Source organism: Podarcis bocagei, assembly GCF_964188305.1.
Source record: "Podarcis bocagei genome assembly, chromosome: 11".
Classification (NCBI taxonomy): Eukaryota; Metazoa; Chordata; class Lepidosauria; order Squamata; family Lacertidae; genus Podarcis; species Podarcis bocagei.
Genome location: NC_138136.1, coordinates 22,756,224 through 22,776,793, shown reverse-complemented (window position 1 = coordinate 22,776,793; position 20,570 = coordinate 22,756,224).

Here is a 20,570-nt window from a genome sequence, read left to right as displayed (position 1 = left end):
CTCTTAAGAATTTGTCTATAAAAATGTCAGCACGCCACAGGCAAGGCTTGGCTCTTAACAATTTTACCCCTGAAAAAGTAAAAGCATTGCCTCTGCACTCTACCATGGAGCCCATTTCTTTAATGATGGATAGAGGCTGAAGGTGGGAAAATAAAGTTCTCTCAGGAATAGGCTGCTATCACTTTATGGGAAGGCAGGTATTTTCATACAGATAAATATAATTAATTGTAGTTGTTGCATGCTGGTTTCAACTAAAAAGAGAGAGACCCGCTTACACATGCATATTTCCATAGACATGGTTGCTGCTGCCCTTCCACATCCTTTCACACCCATCCAACTTTGTGAAAAGATTTCAACCCACATGGCTCTTCTTGATGGGATATTTACATAATGCTAATGGAGGAGTGAGGAACCTCAGGCCCTGGAGTCATGTGGTCCTCCAGACGTCTCTATCTGGCCCTTAGGACTCTCCCCAGGCCATGATCCTCTCTCCAGGTAACACCTCCACCAGCCCTGTTCCATGTGTCGAAAGTGAAAGGACCCCTGGACCATTAACTCCAGTCAAATTAGATTATGGGGTGCAGCGCTCATCTCTGCTTTCAGGCCGAGGGAGCTGGCGCTTGTCCGCAGACAGCTTTCTGGGTCATGTGGCCAGCATGACTAAACCACTTCTGGCACAATGGGACACCGTGATGAGAGCTCACGGAAATGCCGTTTATGTTCCCATCACAGCAGTACCTATTTTCCTACTTGTGTGGGTATGCTTTCAAACTACTAGGTTGGCAGGAGCTGGGACAGAGCAATGGGAGCTTACCCCGTCATGCAGATTTGAACTTACGATCGGCAAACCCAAGAGACTCGGTGGCTTAGACCACAGCAACACCTGTGTGTCAATCACCCAGGGATCACTCAGTGTGCAACAGTATGTAGATTAATGTCAAATAGCCAAGATAGGGACAGATTAGCAACCAAGAAGAGTGGCATGATTTTCTTTGAGGTACCATGTGCTCTGCTTGACTATGTGGTTCTGAGGGAGTTAACCTCTGTATATTGTGAATGAATATTCCTCTGCTATGTACAATAAGGTTGAACATTTAGGACAAAGCACTGCCTTTAGAAAATCCGCTCCGACATGAATTTTGCCTTTGAAATCCCAGTAATGTCCAGGATGGGACACGGGTGACGCTGTGGGTTAAACCACAGAGCCTAGGACTTGCTGATCAGAAGGTCGGCAGTTTGAATCCCCGCCACGGGGTGAGTGCCCGTTGCTCGGTCCCTGCTCCTGCCAACCTAGCAGTTTGAAAGCACGTCAAAGTGCAAGTAGATAAATAGGTACGGCTCCGGCGGGAAGGTAAACGGTGTTTCCGTGCGCTGCTCTGGTTTTGCCAGAAGTGGCTTAGTCATGCTGGCCACATGACCCGGAAGCTGTATGCTGGCTCCCTCGGCCAATAAAGCAAGATGAGCATCGCAACCCCAGAGTCGGCCATGACTGGACCTAATGGTCAGGGGTCCCTTTACCTTTACCTTTACCTTAATGTCCAGGATAATCTGAACGTATGGCAGCCCTAAAATACTAGGCCTGACATAAGAAAGGCAAACCCTCTCTATTCCTTCTTTTAATTATGCACTGTTTTCAGTTTTGCTGTAAAGTGTTACTATATCACTGTTATGCTAGATATTGACATTAGTATGAAAACAGAGTTCATAGCATACGCTTTACATATTACATTTGTATGCATAGGGTTAAAAAAATTAACACCAAAAATACTTCTATCTATCTAGTAGTGTTCATAAATTGCAAAATGACCCAGAGTTACATAGAAATCTAAAACAGGAAAGATGTAAGCATTTGTAGGAGTTTGCAACAGAGGGCACAGCTTAAATAATAGATGCATACCAGCGAAAGTGAGAGATATTTGAGAGGTTTGCTGGCAGGTGCAGGGTATCCTTTTACTAGTCTAAAATCATCCAGATTGATCATCCAGACTAATGTATAGCATCTGTTGGGCTTTTGGAAATGGAATTAATCACTTTTGTAAAGACAATGAACTAGGCAAGGGCATTAATGTTATTTATTTCAGGCGCTTGCTCTCTGCAGACAGGCGAGGACACATTGTCCCTGACTCAAAGAATTTGTAAACTATTGTAACAAAGCAGACAAGGAAGAACAGAAGCAAGAAACCGTACAGACAGCCTGTAGAACTAGACAGTCTATGGAACTGCACCACTGAGTTCACGCTGAAGAATAATGGTTTGCAGAATTCGGGCCATTTGGTCTAGAAAATTAGCCAAAACTTTAGAATCTCATCTTCCCTAAAAAGAAAACAACAATAACAACACCTGGTACTGAAAGAATTAAAGTAGGAAATATACAACAAACATACCCTTTAAAATGTCTCAAAGGATCCTATGAGATTTTAGTAGACAATGACCTACTGTATTCTGCCATATTCTGCCAGCTTTAATGGTCAGCTGGGAGGAAAGGGTCTTCACCTTTCAGCTGAGCAAGTTCTCTTGAATATAGAGACAGGAAACAGTTTCATTTTCTATCAGCCTATGCCTGTTAGGGAAGGGTCATCACTCAGTGTTAGAACATCTGCCTTGTGTGAAGATGGTTCCAGGTGCAGTACCCAATATTTCCTGGTAGGGCTTTGCAGAGGCCCCTGTCTGAGAGCCACTGCTAGATGGACGAATGGTTTGGCATGGTATAAGGTAGCATCCTATGAACCTGTGCCAAGTTGCCTGAGGAATATCTTTTTTGGCTTATCCTATGCTCCTCAACCAGTTGAGGGAAGCCTACTCCAAGATGTGCACTCAGCTGCAAAATAGTCATATGTGGTGAGAAGGGGTGAAGGGTTTTCTCTCCAACTCTGGGAGAAAGCCTGCAGGACCTGAGAATCTCCCAGTTCAGGATAAATAATTCCTAAGGGTTGAGTTTCAATAGAATTGTTCTAATGGGAGAAGGGTAGAACCACACAGTGAAAATGCAGAGGGACAGAACAGCAATCCCAAGATGTCAAAGTGCTATACAGTGGTACCTCTACTTACGAACCTGATCCGTTTTGAGGTGACGTTTGCACCCTGAAAAGTCCGTAAGTAGAGTGCCACTAATGAGAGTGCATGAAGCATGATAGAGTGCTTCTGCGCATGCGTGAAACGTGCAGATCGTTTCTGCACATGCGCGCATGGCGAAACACAGAAGCATACACTTCCAGCTTGCTGCATTGGCAACCCGAAAATCCGCAATATGAAGCGAACACAACCAGAGGTATGAGTGTACTAGCAGGCATGTCCAACAGGTAGATCCCCACCCTGGTAGATCGCAGGGTGTTCCTGGTAGATCCTGGTAGATCTATGGCCCCTCAGTGATCTCCTTCCCCCACCCAAAAAAGAGGAAAACAACAGCTTTGGCTTCCTAAAAAAGCTCAACAACTTTGGTCCACTCAACGACAGTGGGTAGATCACTGCCAGTTTTTTAATACTGTGAGTCGATCAGTCTATTGGGAGATGGATGTCCCTGTGCTATAGGATACGACATGTTAGAGACATGCGGAGGGAGACGGTGTACTGATGAGTCAAGACAGGTAAGCTTAGAGTGCTGGGTTATAAGGGAGAATATAGAATAGCTAAAAAGTCCATTTCCCACCCATCAGAAGAAGGACCTCTGTAGCTGACGGAAGGTCCTGGGGATGCTCATAAGAGGGATGTGATTCAGGCTTTGAAGGTCAACGCTGGCACTTCCAACTGAGCCCAGAAGCAAAACCGTTCGCCGGTATTCTACACTTTCCTTTTGTTTGCTTCTTTGACCTGCTTGTCATTATATTGCTGAGCAGCTCCGTAATAAATCTTCTGGGGTTCTCTTTGTTATTTGTTTGTGAATAAGCTGGAGAGAAAAGCAATTGACAATAAATAAGAGGCAGCTGTAAATGTTCAAATAATTAATGTTGAAAATATGTTGGTTGTCCTGCTTTGACAAGAGGGAATAGCTCTGTTATTCTAAAGACCACATTAATTTTGCCCGGGTATGTAAAGGGACACTATTCACCAATGTGTGCTCAACAGATAGTCAAATTGCCTCATTCATAGTAGCAGGAGACATATTCTCCCCGCCGGAGTTAGCAAACTTCGCATTGTTTGCCTATTCACTGTATTTCTTGGCTGCAATCCGGGCTGCATATCAATCACCGACACCTCCGCTTGCATTAAACATTTCGTGCTCTTTCTCCTGTGACAAGTGAATTATTGTCACGTTTGACAAGGTTTGTGCTTGTGTCATGTCAGCTGTGGTCAGGAAACTTTTTCTCCAATTCAGCGAGGACTGCACCCTTGTTTAGACAGCCCCTTTGCTTAACCCTCACTGTCCTATGTTCCAGCTGTCTTGCCAATAAAGTTGTGGCTTCTTAAATAAATAAGGTACCGAGTGAACAAACATCAGCAGCAAAACAACTTCTCCAGAGGATATGGAACTTCAGAAAAGCTTGTTAGCGGTGGTGAAAGTAATGGAAGGACGTCAAAACATTATGGAGCCTTCCCAAAACATTTCACCCACATGCACCTTTTACTGTTAGGGAGCCGTGCAACATAAAAACGATTGGAGCAAAACTCACATCACTCCTTGTTAGATTGTTCAGAAATTTAATATGAACATTTATACAGTATTAACAGAATGCTAGAAGCTGTATAATACCAAAATGACAAGATCTCTGCCCCAGAAAGCATGCAGTGGACATTCAGAAGGCAAGAGAGAGAGAGAAGTGAAGTGAGCTTTCCCCATCTATCAGGAAGATGCCTCCATTGCCTGCTCCCTTGGTAGCGGACAATAGAGGGAATCGTGCTTCCTCAAGCTTTTGTTCTAACACTCAAAAGCATTTGTTCCAAAACTCTCCCTTGAGGTGTTCAGAGCATTCAAATAAAACATTCAAAGGGCAAGCATGAGGAGAGGTTTTTTTCTTCTGTGGTGTTGTCTCACTTTCGAATACCTTTCCTAGAAAAGTGAACTGTTTTCCATAGTTGGCTTGAGGGTAAGATCTTTTGAGCTCAAGATTAAGATTGCCTTCTTCGCCCAGGCATTTTAAACAGATTGTGTATACTTTTTGCTTTTTATCTGCTGCTACTGTTGTTATTTTTAGTTGTTATTTTATTATGAACTATGCTCACCCCTTGCCCTGTTCACCATTGTCCATCTTGGTTTCTTAGAAATAGCCAAAGGAGTCTGATTGGGTGGGTCCAATGAGTGATTAATGCTTCATTAGATGAGTGAGACCTTGAAGGAGGTTGTGGCACATCCCCTCCTTAAGTGATCCTGTGTCCAAAGAGATCCTCTTAACAAATATCATCCAGTGCAGAATATCCCCTCTGAGGGCAAAGTGCTTGAGAAGATGGTAGCAGCCCAGCTTCTGGCATGTTTGGAGGAAATTGAGCATGTGGCTCCATTTCAGTCCAGCTTCAGGTCCAGTTACAGCACTGAAAATGCCTCAATTGCCCTGGTTGGTGACATTTATCAGAAGGATGGCTTTGATAACATTAATCACAGTATCCTTCGGAAGCCGTTCTGGCTGCTGGGCATTGGGAACTGTTCTTCAGCAGTTCCACTCCTACCTCTAGGGCCATTTCCAGAAAGTAGTTATGGGGGATCGTTGTTTGGTGCCATGGGAGTTGTTCTATGGCATCCTGCATAGTTGCATTTTGTCCCCCTTGTGCTATTTAAGATCTGTCTGAAACTGCTGGGAGTGGTCATCAGGAGATCTAGAGTGACATGTCACCGATATGCAGGTGGTACCCAGCTCTGTCTCTCTGTTCCATCTGAATCAGGAGAGGAGATTGAAGTTCTAGACTGCTGCTCAAAGGCATGGATGGGCTGGATGTGGGCCAATAAATCAAGCTGAATTCTGATCAGACAGAAGTATTATATGTTCTGGAGCCTGAGAGGTGGAAAAGCTGGCCTGTTACACTCCCCTAGAAGGAGCAGGTCTGTAGCTTAGTTGTACTCATGAATCCAATATTGTTGCTTGAGGCTCAGGTGGTCTAAGTGGCCAGGAGTGCCGCCATTTTCTGTATGAAGTAGAATGTTGGGGACCAGGTTCTAGGCTACCTTACATAGCCATTGCCTTGGTAGGTGCAAAACCTTCCACAGATCAGTTAGTTCTCAAATTAAGGGCTGGAGAGAGAATGCACTTGCATGAAAGAAGCTGTAACACAAGCTTGGAACAATTTCGTCAAGATTCCAAAATGTGTGGAATATGTAAATGGATTTCTAAAACAAGCCTAGAAGGGTGAGGTCACTTATTCAGTTATTGCTCAGTTTCAAATGTTTAAACTCGGGTCCATTCATATTATAATGGGCTGTTTATTGTCTACAACTAAACAACCCATCTATATCCATCATGCTACGGCTCTCACCCCTGAGCAAAAAGAAATGTTGTTTGATCAAATGTTGATTGTGTGGACAAATACCTTTTGTATTTTAAAGAAGAAACAGTTTTTCTCCCTAGCCCCAGGCCTATAATGAGAGTTAAGGCTACACTTTGAAGGCCAAGGAAATGTTGGCACAGGCAATAAATATACAAAAATGGGCACTGCAACAGAGATTTATTGGTGGGAGCAATCATTAACAGAGTCCCTGCTATATGTCATCACAGCTCTTTGAAAACAATGGCCTTTGGTGGACTTCTAGCTGACTTTTACTATTTTCGCCTTCCAGCTTTCCCCCTTTAGCTTCCCCAAGTTAAAACAAGCAAATAAACATCATCTGATAAAAATGGTGTGCTTTAGATCGTTTGCTTGCAGGTAGGAACCGATTTGGCTGGGCATTTGTTTGTTTGTTGATAGTGTGTGTGTGTGTACTTTTTACAGAACCCAGTTATTCTAGCTGCTTAATAATACATATTATTATATCACTAAATGGAGAAGGGTAGGACTCTGCAAAAGATTCCTTCCACCCTCAGGTTTTATACTTTATACTGCATAGAGAAAATATGCCAAACTCATGCTGCGCTTCCTGCAATAATGTGTAACTAGTTGACCTCCTTGGTTCTTTCCCTTCTCTCATTTTAAAAAATCAAGCTGTGCTCTGAAATGCCCATCCTAGACAAATGAAGCAAACAAAGTCTCAGAACTGTATCAGAAATGCTATCATAGCCAGATAACAGTCCACACCAGTGAGCAAGCTTGAATCCAGATCTATTCTTGCCGTCCATCCTCATATAACTGACTCTGTTCACCACCAACCCCAGAAGGACACTGAAACGTTCCCCCACCATTTCTGTCTCTCCTACTCGATTTTGTGTGTGTGTTTTTTCTTTTACTGAAAGCAGGAAAACCTCCTTGGTTGCGAACATGCAACGCTCCATTTTCAGCGCTCGTTTTCTTTCTCTTCCACCCTAGGAACTATGCAATTTTTTCTTGCTGGCTGTGTTTTCAACCAGAAGGTCAATTCAGTCAGGGGAAAAAATTAATCACTCTCTGTAATTAAAAGTGTATTTGTTTTATGGTGAAGGTAGCCAACATGTTGCCCTTCAGATGTTGTACTCCTGCTTCTATCAGCCTCAGCCAACATGACTAATAGTCAGGGATATGGGAGTTGTAGTCCTGCAATATCCTGAAGGAACCACATTAGCTATCCCTCTTTTACAATGATGACACCTGCCATTGTGCATGTTAAGGCTGCACTCAGGTTCTGGATGTAGTTACCAAATGCATGTGGTGGGAGATTAAGAATCCCGGACTCTGGAATAGTACATGCCTGCAGTAATCATGATTTATTATTGTTGTTTTTTAAAAATTAGTTTGTATTAAAGTTTTTTGTGTTACAAAACAAACAGACAAAGAGGGAAAGATGCATCTATTGTCTCCACTTTCAATTTGTAGACTACTTTTTTACAGTTCACAGTGGGAGACACTTTCGTCATAGAGATTTATTATTGCTGTTATTCATATTATTATTAATGTATTTGTATGCATTCCGTTACCTGACAGCATATCTACCAAAATCCTCCAGGCATGTTACAAAAAAAAATCAACAGAATACACAAATACAATTAAAAACACCGAAATGTAAATGATATGGAAGGCAGCATAAAACAGGACCAGAGCAGCATAGAATTAATTAAAAAACCCGAATATGTAATACAAACTTAATAATAATAGGCATGCATATAGCACTTGAGTATAACACTATTATCTCTATATTCTGCTCATGATCAAAGGATGCTTGGGAGACACTGATTTTGTCAGTTTGCTCCTAGAGGAGTAGCTGGCAAGGCAGGAAGCAGGAATAGGAAGGAGAGGTGAGCCAGGAAGAAAGATCAGGTAAGAGAAGGACAGAGATGCTACTGAAAAGCTCAAGGGTATCTCAGAATCAAGTGTGAAGATCTGCAGTCCTCTTGCGACCCTAGAATATACCTGCTGTGTTTGAGATCCAATTGCATGTGATGTTGCTCTCATGACATCTGGAACTGATGGATGCATGGGTAAGTTAGTTTCCAGTGCAGGGAAAATGGTCAATCTTCCTGAGCATAGATGGATTTATGCTGCGCAAACAAGGCCTGTTCTTGGATTAGCAATAACACATCAAAGAGTGCTGGATGCTTATCTGTGTTGGAATATTTTCTGGTTTGAGGTTTTTAATTTGTGCATTGCTCCTACCCCTTTTCATGTGAAGTAAAGATCCTCTGCTGCAAGAACTCGCCTTGGCCTCAAATGTCGTTTTCGTAATACCGTTAACCATCATTCTCGTTTCTTTATCTGTTTTTGCTATCCTCTTTCTATTACTACATTTTCTTCCTCTTCAGGGCTTTACTCTCAGTTTACAATTGGTCTTTCTATCTCTCCCCTTTCAGATTTTAACTAGAAATTAATATTTGAGGAAAAAATAATTTCTTAAACCAGTAGTTGATCTATATTTTAAAAATATGTTCACATAACTACAAAATTGAAAGCCTTGAATGCAACTATTATGGACACCAACCAGCGGCGACAGTTCCTGGGGACCGAGCCCTTTTGGGGGGCCCCTGTATTTGGGGGGTAGGGGTCACCCCCATGTCCAAAAAGTGCAGAGGCGAAGTGTGGAACTGTCCGCAGTGTGGCTTCAGTGGCCGGCTCCTTCTTCTCCTGCTGCTGCTGTGGAAGGTCAAAACAGCCACATGCCGCCACTGCCGCCAAGAGGAGACAGAGGAGGAGCCACCAGCCATTGAAATCACATGGCCACCAGGTTCAGCTCTGCCCCTGACTCCTCCCAATGTTTTGACATCACACACGTGACACTGTGATGTCACATACACGACATTGGCTCTCCCCAATCACCCTCGCAAGATGGCGCCTCTGTCACCAACAACTCATCCATACAAGTTTGTGAAGCAATCCCAGTCATATTTACTGAGAAATAAATCCGTTTGAGTTTAATGGGGCTTACTCCTAAGAAGCATACGTCGGATTGCAGTGGTTATTAGAGAAGATGTTCCACCACAAAGTTCTAAATCCTACCTGTATGTGTCAGGCTCAAGGAATCTGATCACCCTCCCTCACGGCTGGCAGCCAGAAAGGGGAAAAGAAGAAGTTCTTACCATGATATTTTATTCAATATTCACAGAGGAGGAGGAGGAGGAGGAGGAGGAGGAGGAGGAGGAGGAGAAGAGTTTGGATTTGATATCCTGCTTTATAAGACCCTAAGAAGTCTCAAAGCACCTAACATTCTCCTTTCCCTTCCTCCCTCACAACAAACACTCTGTGAGGTGAGTGAGGCTGAGAGACTTCAGAGAAGTGTGACTAGCCCAAGGTCACCCAGCAGCTGCAAGTGGAGGAACGGGGAAGCGAACCCGGTTCACCAGATTACGAGTCCACCGCTCTTAACCACTACACCACGCTGGCTCTCAAGACGTATGATGCCGCCTTTTGGATAATGGCGTTGCTCCGAGTAAAGTCCCACCCTCTCCATCTCTCCTATCATATGTCATCCCTGTGTCAGCTTATCTGTGCTTTCTGCCTCTGAGCTTTCTGTTCTACTCCTCTCAATGCCCGCCTGGTCCTGGGAGAGAGGGGGTCAGGAATGCTCTCTAAAGACACTGAGTCTGTCAGCTGTCTCTCCCCCGGTGCTTATTCTTCCTCCTGCCCCAATATTCCCCAGCTTCTCTCCCCTGCAGCTTCTGAACTATGACCTTCTGCAAACCACTGTTGTAAATCTATACTGTCCTCCTCTTCTCAGGAAGGTTCAGGAGGAAGGGGGAGGGCTGTCTCCACCATTCCTCCTCAGTCCAGTCCCTGACACCGTGGTAGGATTTTCAGAGAGAAAGACTCTCTCTCTTTATTTCAGTTCCTTTTGGGAGTCCTTTTATTTTGTGCTATGAATAATAATAAGAAGAGTTTGGATTTGATATCCCGCTTTATCACTCTCCTTAAGGAGTCTCAAAGCGGCTAACATTCTCCTTTCCCTTCCTCCCTCACAACAAACACTCTGTGAGGTGAGTGAGGCTGAGAGATTTCAGAGAAGTGTGACTGGCCCAAGGTCACCCAGCAGCTGCAGGTGGAGGAGCGGGGAAGCGAACCCAGTTCACCAGATTACGTGACTACCGCTCTTAACCACTACACCACACTGAGTTTAGGACAGGGCAGCTCATGCCATGCCCTTCAGATGTTGGACTGAAACTCCCATCAGCACCAGCCAGCATGGCCAACGGACAGGGATGATGGGAGTTGTAGTTTGGCAAGCACCATGTTGCTTGCCCTTGGCTTAGGACAAGGTATTCCTTTTTCATATTATTCTAATACACATCCTTATCTGGTAGATGTGTATCATATAATGAGTATGGTTGAGCAGACTGCATACAGGAGCAAGGGCACCTGAGTAACACTTGATAAAAATGAAGATTGAGTGCATGTGTGTGTGTGTGTGTGTGCTCCCATTCCCAGTGCAGCTGGAACATTTTGTTTTATTCCCATTCTTATCCGTCCTTTTATTTCTTCCTTCCTTCTCTTATCGCACTGCCGTGCAAACATCTATTTGTCCCACTCAGTCACCTGCAGCCCAGTAAGCACAGATAATCCAAACACTCTATGCTTCCAAGAATGATAGAAACAGAAAAGGCTTCTAAAGCATAAATCATTCCCAAATCAAATTGAAACGTTCCTGATCTATAAGTCTCTCTGTGTTGGGGCTGATGAGATAGGAAAACATATTGATGTGTATGGCACAGCAATAGCTAAGGCATAGTGTGGCCCACACGACGGGTGCATGAGAATTTATCTGAGAGAGACAGTGTGGTGGATTGGTTGGAGAGCTAGATTAAGGCTTTCTACACACGGGACATTTAAAGCACATGATTTATCCCCAATACTCTTGGGCACTGTCGTTTATCCTTTGCAGAGCTACAATTCCTAGCACCCTTAACAAACTACAGTGCCCAGGTTTCTTTTCTTTGGGGGGGGGGAATAATGTGCTTTAGAGATATGGTGTGTATGTGCAGCCTCAGGTTAAGAGGTCCCAGACTAGAAATTCCTGTTCAGCTATGAAATTTACTGGGTGAGTTTGGAGCAGCCAATCTCCCCTAGTGAAACCTATTTCATGGAGTAGTTGTGAAGATAAAATAGGGGTGGGGGTGGGGTAGGGTTATTCCTGGTGGAATGCTCTGTCCCATGAGACTAGGGCCCTTCAGGATTTAACCTCCTTCCGTCGGGCCTGTAAGACAGAGCTATTCCGCCTGGCCTTTAATTTGAATTCAGCCTGGTCTTTTATTTCCCCTTCCCTTCCCTCCCCTTTTATGAAGATCACCCGCTCTGAGACCCCACAGCTAATTCTCCCCTGGCCTCCACGCAGGCCCAAGTAGGACCAATTCAGCCAGCTAGCCCTGGGGATTATCTAATGTTTATTTCTCCTAAACTGATTTTTGAATTTTATTGTTATTAATGTTTTTATACTGTATTTTATGCTGCTTTTATAATTAAGTGTTTTAAATTTGTTGTTAGCTGCCCTGAGCCCAGTTTTTGAACCGGGAAGGGTGGAGTATAAAAAATATTATTATTGTTATTATTATTATTATTATTATTATTATTATTATTATTATTATTATTATGTAATTAATTAAGTAATTAATTTGTTTGTTTATCATCTGATTTTCTTCCATCATGGAATTTAACCCATGTCCCAGGCACTGGGACAAGCACTGATGAAACCCAGATCTGCTGCTCTCCAAGGTTACTGCATCATGTTCCCTCAACTCCAAGTTGGTTTGGAGACCAAGGCCGGGGTTGGAAAGCAGAGTGAAGAGTTCGGGATTGGGTTGGGGGATTTTAATTTTTTTTGAAAGAAAGGCCAGTCTGTTAAATGAAGCAAGCTGGAGAGGGAAACCAGAGCACAACGTGGGCTGCCTGCTTTGAATCTGAGGCTGCAGCAATGGGAGAGTCAGGACCCTCTTGGAGTGTAGTGATTTGAACCTTTCCATCATAGACTCAGGTTGTATATATGTGTAAAGAAAACCTGGAAGAGAAACTGAATGTAGGTTAGAGGACTGCATTTAGGACTCTCCTCACAGAGTTCTGTGGATAGTGCTTTCGGCTCTTCTTTCACGTGATGCAATTGTCCAAAATCTCAAATCTATCCCAGCCATCATGCTACATATAGATGGCCTGTGTGTTTTTCTCTTCTTTCTCTTTGAAATGTGACTCTGATGCAAATCCACCAACTCATTAAAGTGTCTCTGTTTAAATACTTAATCAATTCCACTTCACTAACATTATCTTGTTTAGCAATTGTTACCTGTTACAGTGTACGGCAAATAACAATTAGGGATCTGACGAGTGGGTGGAATTGGTAGCAAAAGGAACAAAATAATATGCAGTCCCTAAATAATCGCACTATCTTCATTCGTGTGCCATCTTCACAGTTTCTGAAGTGAAACCAGAATTTGTTTTAAAATAAGAGCTCTGCAATTGCAGTCATAGCATCATTTTCGACCTTTGTACCTAGTGTTTTTGGCTATGTAGCATTACTATGAGAAAATCTATAAGAATACTTAGCATGAACACTTTAAAGTGTTCACTTACAACAACTCTGGAAACCAAGACAGTACTATTGTCTTCCATATAGCAGATGGAGACAGAGAAATAATGGGTTCCTAAGGGACGCGGATGGCGCTGTGGGTTAAACCACAGAGCCTAGGAGTTGCTGATCAGAAAGTCAGCAGTTCGAATCCCTGCAATGGGGTGAGCTCCCGTTGCTCGGTCCCAGCTCCTGCCAACTTAGCAGTTCGAAAGCACGTCAAAGTGCAAGCAGATAAATAGGTACCGCTCCGGTGGAAAGGTAAACAGCATTTCTGTGCACTGCTCTGGTTCGCCAGAAGTGGCTTAGTCATGCTGGCCACATGACCTGGAAGCTGTAAGCCGGCTCCCTCGGCCAATAAAGCGAGATGAGCGCTGCAACCCCAGAGTCGGTCACGACTGGACCTAATGGTCAGGGGTCCCTTTACCTTTACCTTTAAGACCACCACATGAGTTTGTGGCAGGGGTGGGATTCAAACTAGGGACTTCTTGATTCATAGCTCAGCTTTGTTGCCACTCTTCTAAACCAGCTTTTTAAAATAATACCCACCCCACTCACACATGGAAACAAAGTTCACCACAGTCAATCACAAACAAACAACTGCACCCTAAGCCAACCCCAACCTCTCTCACCACCAAAGGAACACAAGCGAATCATAAAGAGAGCCCGCACAAACAATGCTGACACAATAATGTATGTAAGTAAGTATGTTACTTACATACATTAAGTAAAATAGAAACATCACCACCCGACTCCACCCCCACCCACCATGGTCCCCTCCACCTCTTTCCCCCTTTTCTTCCTAATGTAACACGAATGTCTCAATGAATGAAACTGACCTGTAGAAAATGTAACTTGAAAAAAGAGAGATTGCACATACTTTTGTAAACCAAGAAATATTTAATTACAAATACGTTAATAATAATAATAATAATACGTTTCATCTCTGTAAGCTCTTCATTCAAAAGTGATAAAATGACTGCATGTTGGGGGGGGGGGGTAGAGTCATCAGTGACAGACTCTGCCACATACCCATTATAACAATGGGAAAGAGTCTCCATGCATTTAGCTATTCCCGTGCAGGACCCCTAGTAATCTTGTATCCCCACCCCCCTTGTAAACTTGGGGGGATGATGATGATGATGATTTCACTTTATTCCTCTTGAAAGAACCCAGGGGGGCCTACACAACAATGATAAAACATTTTTTAAAAAAAGAACAAGTAAAAACAATTTAATTTAAAAATGTTGTTTGTTTGTTTGATTTATATCCCAACCTTCCTCCTGCAAGAGCCCAGGGCAGCAGGCACAGCAATGATAAAAACTTTTTTAAAAAAACGATAACAACTAAAAGCGGTTTAAAAACATGTCTCTCTCAAACAGAGGGCATCAATCAGGGCAACCAAGGCTGTTTTGGTGCCAAAACCAGGCCTGAAATCAGACTGAAATGGATCTAGGTAATCGTGTACGTGTCAGGCACCAGGGGATCCAACTGGTAGGTTGACAGGAAGCCCCACTGGTAGGTTGACAGGAATGGATAAGACAAGGAAAGTTCTTACCAGTGTTGTTTATTCAGTATTCACAGAGAGAGGCTTTGATATGCAGCCTCTGGGAGCATTGCTCCGAGTAAATCTCCAACCCCCTTTTCTCCCATTTCCTCATTCGTCAACAGCACCATCCACCTTACCGTGGCCACTTAGGGCCATTTGTCTTTGAGCCCTTTGCTCTCTTACTTTCAATGCTCGCCGGGTTCTGGGAGATGGTGGGTCTGGAATGCTTTCTGTGATAACGTGTCACTCAGCTGCTCCGGCTCTGCCTCTTCCTCCTCCTCCTCTCCCAATATTTCCCAACTTCTCCCCTCATCTGCCTCTGAGCTGTGACCTCCCACAAACCCCTGTTGCAAATCTATACCATCTTCCTCTTCTCTGGAAGGGTCAGGCTGGGGAGGAGGTCTCCACCATTCCTCCTCTGCCCAGTCCCTGACAGTACGTGTGTGCGATCTCTAAAGACGTTGCATGTGCTTGTATGTATCTATGGATCTCTCCACACTGGCAACTCTGCTCTTACTGAGCACTGCCCAGGCGCACAGCTCTATGCGCAGGGGCTCTCAACAGATATCCTAAGGAAGACACATGGGGTGGGAGTAGGAAATGATGCCCCCCTCTAGCCTGCCACAGACATTCACTTGACTTCGATCGCTAAGGGGCTCTCATCCACAAACTGCCTATCTGTGGTGACCTAACACCACATGCTATTCATTCGAAGGGTCCTTGGCTGCGTAAGGTACATTCTATTTCTTTATTTTAAAAAGCATTTCTGCAGTATCAAATTAGGGTCATGTACAGCATTAAAACAGACAACACAACTCAGAGAATACATTTTCTTTCTCACCCTACCTGTGTAGATGCAATGGCCATTCGGGCGATATTCCACACTCATTAAGAAATACTAATATCTTTTTGTTACGGCCTGGATTGCTCATTCTCAGTGATTTAGCCAGCCAGAGTCACAACACTTTTGATTATGTGATTACAATCAGTTACATGCTATCGACAAAAGGAGTTACATTTTGAGTTGAATTTTGTTTCTGTGATTAAGAGAAATTCTCCACTGATGTGCTTTTTTAAAAAAGCAAACATTGTTCTGTAACTTTGCAGTTCTGCCTGCATCATCTTCGGCTGAAATGCTTTTTGCTAGTGTTGGCAAGAAATATTCCACACCAAAGCTGGTGGTGGAGCAGGGAGGATGGATTGCAACCTTTGCAACCTCCCCCCCCCCCAATTTTTTATTAGTTTCACAAATTTTAAACACACAAACAAATAAACAAACACACATAACTCCTAACCTTATTAAAACCAATCTTATTAACACTGTTAAGCGACTTCCTCGTATCCCCTTGGTTGAATTTCAATGCATATCATTTTACCAGTTTTCCAAAACCTATATTCTCATAAAATTAACTTGGTCACTTAACATTTTTCTTTTTTTCCTAATCTCAATTTCATCATATTAATTTATCACATTACATATTTAAATCCTAAGCCTATCTGGTATTTGCAAGCTTTTCCAGTTAATTTAACTTAACATATTTAACTAGATATTCATTAAATTTCGTCCATTCTTCCTGGTAGTCCTCCTCCTTCTGATCACAGACTCTTCCAGTCAGGTCGGCTAGCTCCGAAAAGTCCATCATTTTCATCTGCCAGTCTTCCACTGTTGGTATTTCTTGTGTTTTCCAGTTCTTAGCTAATAAAATTCGAACAGCAGTTGTGGCATACAAAAATAATTTAACATCTTTCTTGGGCAATTCCAAGAAGAAAGGCCTCTGGTTTCTTAATAAATGTATATTTCAACATTTTTTTCCAATTCATTATAAATCTTCTCCTAGAAGTCTTTCACCTTGGGGCAATTCCCAAGGTGTATGTGATGTGTAATGTGATATGTAATCACATTACATATGTAATGTGATATGATAAAAGGTACCTTCTTTTTCTTTACATTTTGCAACCTTTTATTTGGGAGAGAGGCCTTCCTGTGCTTTCCCACTCCATTGCCTCCAAGGAAACTGCACTGAGGAATAGAAGCATTTTACCCCTGGCCACTGGCTAAAAGTTAAGTCCAGTCAAAGGCGACTATGGGGTTGTGGTGCTCATCTTGCTTTCGGGCCAAGGGAGCCAGCATTTGTCCGCAGATAGCTTTCCAGGTCATGTGGTCAGCATGACTAAACCACTTCTGCCGCAACCGAACACCACGACGGAAGCCAGTGCTGCCTGGGTCTTATGGGAATCACAGTGAAACAACATATGGTGGACAACAGGTTGGGAAGGCTGTTTTAAAAAGATATCACTACCTTTGTGACATCAGCATTCTTCTAATTCCCACCCTGGGATGGCACTCAGGTGCAGTGGCGTAGCGTGGGTTGTCAGCACCCGGGGCAAGGCAAATAATTCGCGCCCACTAACCCGTGGATTTGCGCCCCCTAACCCGTGGATTTGCGCACCCTAACCCTAACCCCCAGATGTTGCGCTCGGTGCGGCCGGCCCCCCTGCACCCCCCATGCTACGCCACTGCTCAGGTGCATATCTAGCAACTGATGCTGCTCAGACTAATGAAGGATGCAAAGCCAGCCATGCTCAACAGGCCTTGGGTCAAAGGGTCAAGAATGATGTGGGGGCAAACAGAAATGAGCCATAATCAGCACTGGGTCAACCAGTTACCTTGTTGTTGTTGTTTAGTCGTTTAGTTGTGTCCGACTCTTCGTGACCCCATGGACCAGAGCACGCCAGGCACTCCTGTCTTCCACTGCCTCCCACAGTTTGGCCAGACTCATGTTTGTAGCTTCAAGAACACTGTCTAACCATCTCATCCTCTGTCATCCCCTTCTCCTTGTGCCCTCCATCTTTCCCAACATCAGGGTCTTTTCCAGGGAGTCTTCTCTTCTCATGAGGTGGCCAAAGTATTGGAGCCTCAGCTTCTGGATCTGTTCTTCCAGTAAGCACTCAGGGCTGATTTCCTTCGGAATGGATAGGTTTGATCTTCTTGCAGTTCATGGGACTCTCAAGAGTCTCCTCCAGCACCATAATTCAAAAGCATCAATTCTTCAGCAATCAGCAACCAGTTACCTACAGCCCATCATTTTTTTAATGACACATAGAATCATAGTGGAATTATAGGATTGTAAAGTTGGAAGGAAACAGGAGGGTCATCTAGTCTAGATGCAACACAGGAATCTTTTGCCCAATGTGGGGCTCGAACAGGAAACTGCTCCCCCAGCTCCTCAGGAACAGTTTCCAAATCAGAAGGACCCATCTGCTCCCTTCCTTCTGGCACCTCCAGAAAGAGGTGGTTCCTCTGGCAGGTTCTCAGGCACCTCCATTTCCTCCTCTTCCACAGTAGGCTTCCAGGGGTCAATCAGAAGCAGCTCGGCTAGCCAGCCCTTCTCCTCCCACACCTCTTTTTCCACAGCCAGCACCCAGGAAGTAGAAAGATTGATTAGCAGTACCTCTTGCAAGCTCCCATCCACCTCCATTTTCTCCTCCTCCGCAGTAGACTCCAAGGAAATGGAGAAATCAATTAGCAGCCATTGTCCCACCATTTTGGAGGGAGAGTTTTGTGTTGTTGCTGTTGTTTTGTAGGTTTATTATAAGGAAAAATTATATATTAAACTGCGTGCAGGAAAGATTTTTTTAAAAATCTAAGGAGCATCTTAGTGAAGGTTTTTGGGGAAAGTGCAAAGCAGAGGCTATTTGGTGGGAGGTAGATCTGATACAAGAAGTGCAACATAGAGGCTCAAAATATAATAACTTCTTACATCTACTGAAAAGCTTTCTATAGCTGTTGTGCAGCAAGTGTGTGCGTTTGCAGTGTGGGTGGGGATTCACAAACCTTTCTTGTTGCTTGATTTCTTATGCAGAAGCTGTTCTTTCCCGAATCCCCCTTTAAGTTGAGCAGTGTCTGTTGACATTTCTGTTACGCTCCAGGTAGGCATCAAGGGAAGGCAAGCAGCATCAAAAATCTAGATAAATCAGATTCTACTGGAATTCATATTTGCAAACAGAATGCTCATTAAATGTCAGGTGTAGCTTTCTAAATAAAGCATAAACCTATACATATGTGTAATGTACCGAGTATCGTCCAACATCTCATTTTGTGTTATTCTCTTGACAGTGCTCAGTAGATAGGGGCAGCTACACAAAACAAAACATATTCAGATCTGTAACCATTCTGCATTTGCTAAATTTGCTGCAACTAAGAAAAACAAGTGGGTGGGCTATTTAACTAACTGGATTTACATTTATACCACCGAATCATCAAGCAGCAGCTATTCAGAAGTATGTCCAGAAACAGAAAAAGGAATACATTTATGGTTTTTGTGGTCACACAGATGTGTCTGAGCATCAATTGCTCTCATTCTCATGAAATAGCACCAGAATTTAGAGTAGGGATAGTTATTATGCTGTGCAGAGTAGCCGGCCAGGCTAAGTAAATGGCCATGCCCTGCCCCCAGGGCCACCGTGGATTGGCTCATTCGAAGGACAGGTTTGGAGGGAACCCATGAGCCTCTGTGGTGGCCAGAGGGAGAGGGAAAACATCTTAAAATGGTGCCCTGTGTCTGGGCAAGAGAGGAGGTGCTGCGTTGGGCTGCAACCACCACTCACCAGCAAGACGGTAAGCAGCCATTATGGTGCCCTCCAAATGTTGTTAGGGATGCGGGTGGCGCTGTGGGTTAAACCACAGAGCCTAGGACTTGCCGATCAGAAGGTTGGCGATTCGAATCCCCGCGACGGGGTGAGCTCCCGTTGCTCGGTCCCTGCTCCTGCCAACCTAGCAGTTCGAAAGGACGTCAAAGTGCAAGTAGATAAATAGGTACCACTCCAGCGGGAAGGTAAACGGCATTTCTGTGCACAGCTCTGGTTTGCCAGAAGTGGCTGAGCCATGCTGGCCACATGACCTGGAAGCTGTGCACCAGCTCCCTCGAACAATAAAGCGAGATGAGCGCCGCAACCCCAGAGTTGGCCATGACTGGACCTAATGGTCAGGGGTCCCTTTACCTTTAAATGTTGTTAGACTCCAGCTCCCATCAGCCTCAGCAAGCGTAGCCAATGGTCAGGAATGATGGAACTTGGAGTCCAGCAACTTCTGCCTATGTTCCCTCCCCCCCTTCTTTTGTTTTTTTGTTAATGCCGTTCACGTCAGATCTTTCTCTACAAGGTAATGAACAATGAGTATGTCTCCTCTTCGTGGATCTGTGGCTTGTGCACTGGCTTTGTTTTAATTGATTTTTTTCAAGGAGATGTTGGCATTATGTTGAGTCGCTTCTGGTTTACTATATGTATTGATCTGTATTTGGGGCCAGAGCCTCTGGATGTGCAAATACAACCCTTCCCCCTGCCCCCACCCCCAATAAGCAGTTTCTAAAAACATATTTTCAGGACCTGTGACTCCTTTGCATTGGGTTGCTTTAGACACTTATCAGATGAGCCTCGTCTTTTCCTATGAATTTTTAAGAAAGGTTTGGAAAGACCCACTCTTTTCTGAATGGAGGTGGACAGGTTTCTTCCATGTCCCTATGCAGAATCACAAGAAGTTGCTTTATTTGTCATTGGTCCGTCTAGCTCACTTTCCCCCAGCCTGTGATCTCCAGATGTTTTTGGCTACAGCTCCCATCAGTCCCAGCTAGCTTAGGCAGTGGTTAGGGATGGAAGGAATTCTAGTATAAAATATCTGGAGGGTACCAGGTTGGGGAACACACACACACACAGAGAGAGAGAGAGAGAGAGAGAGAGAGAGAGAGAGAGAAGGAAACAGGGCTCTACTGCTTTGCTTTTTGAAAAGACCATCAATTTTCCAGTGCCTGTAGCAGTCGCTTGTGTGCACATAATTATTTACAACAAACTGTTCCGGTTCCAACTTGCATGGTAGAACAGAACACCACACTTTTGCTGCAATACAAGATCTATGTGCTTTGAAAGTATATATTGAACTGAGACTGCAGTTGAATCCTATACACATTTACCTGGGCATAAACCCCATTGAACACCATG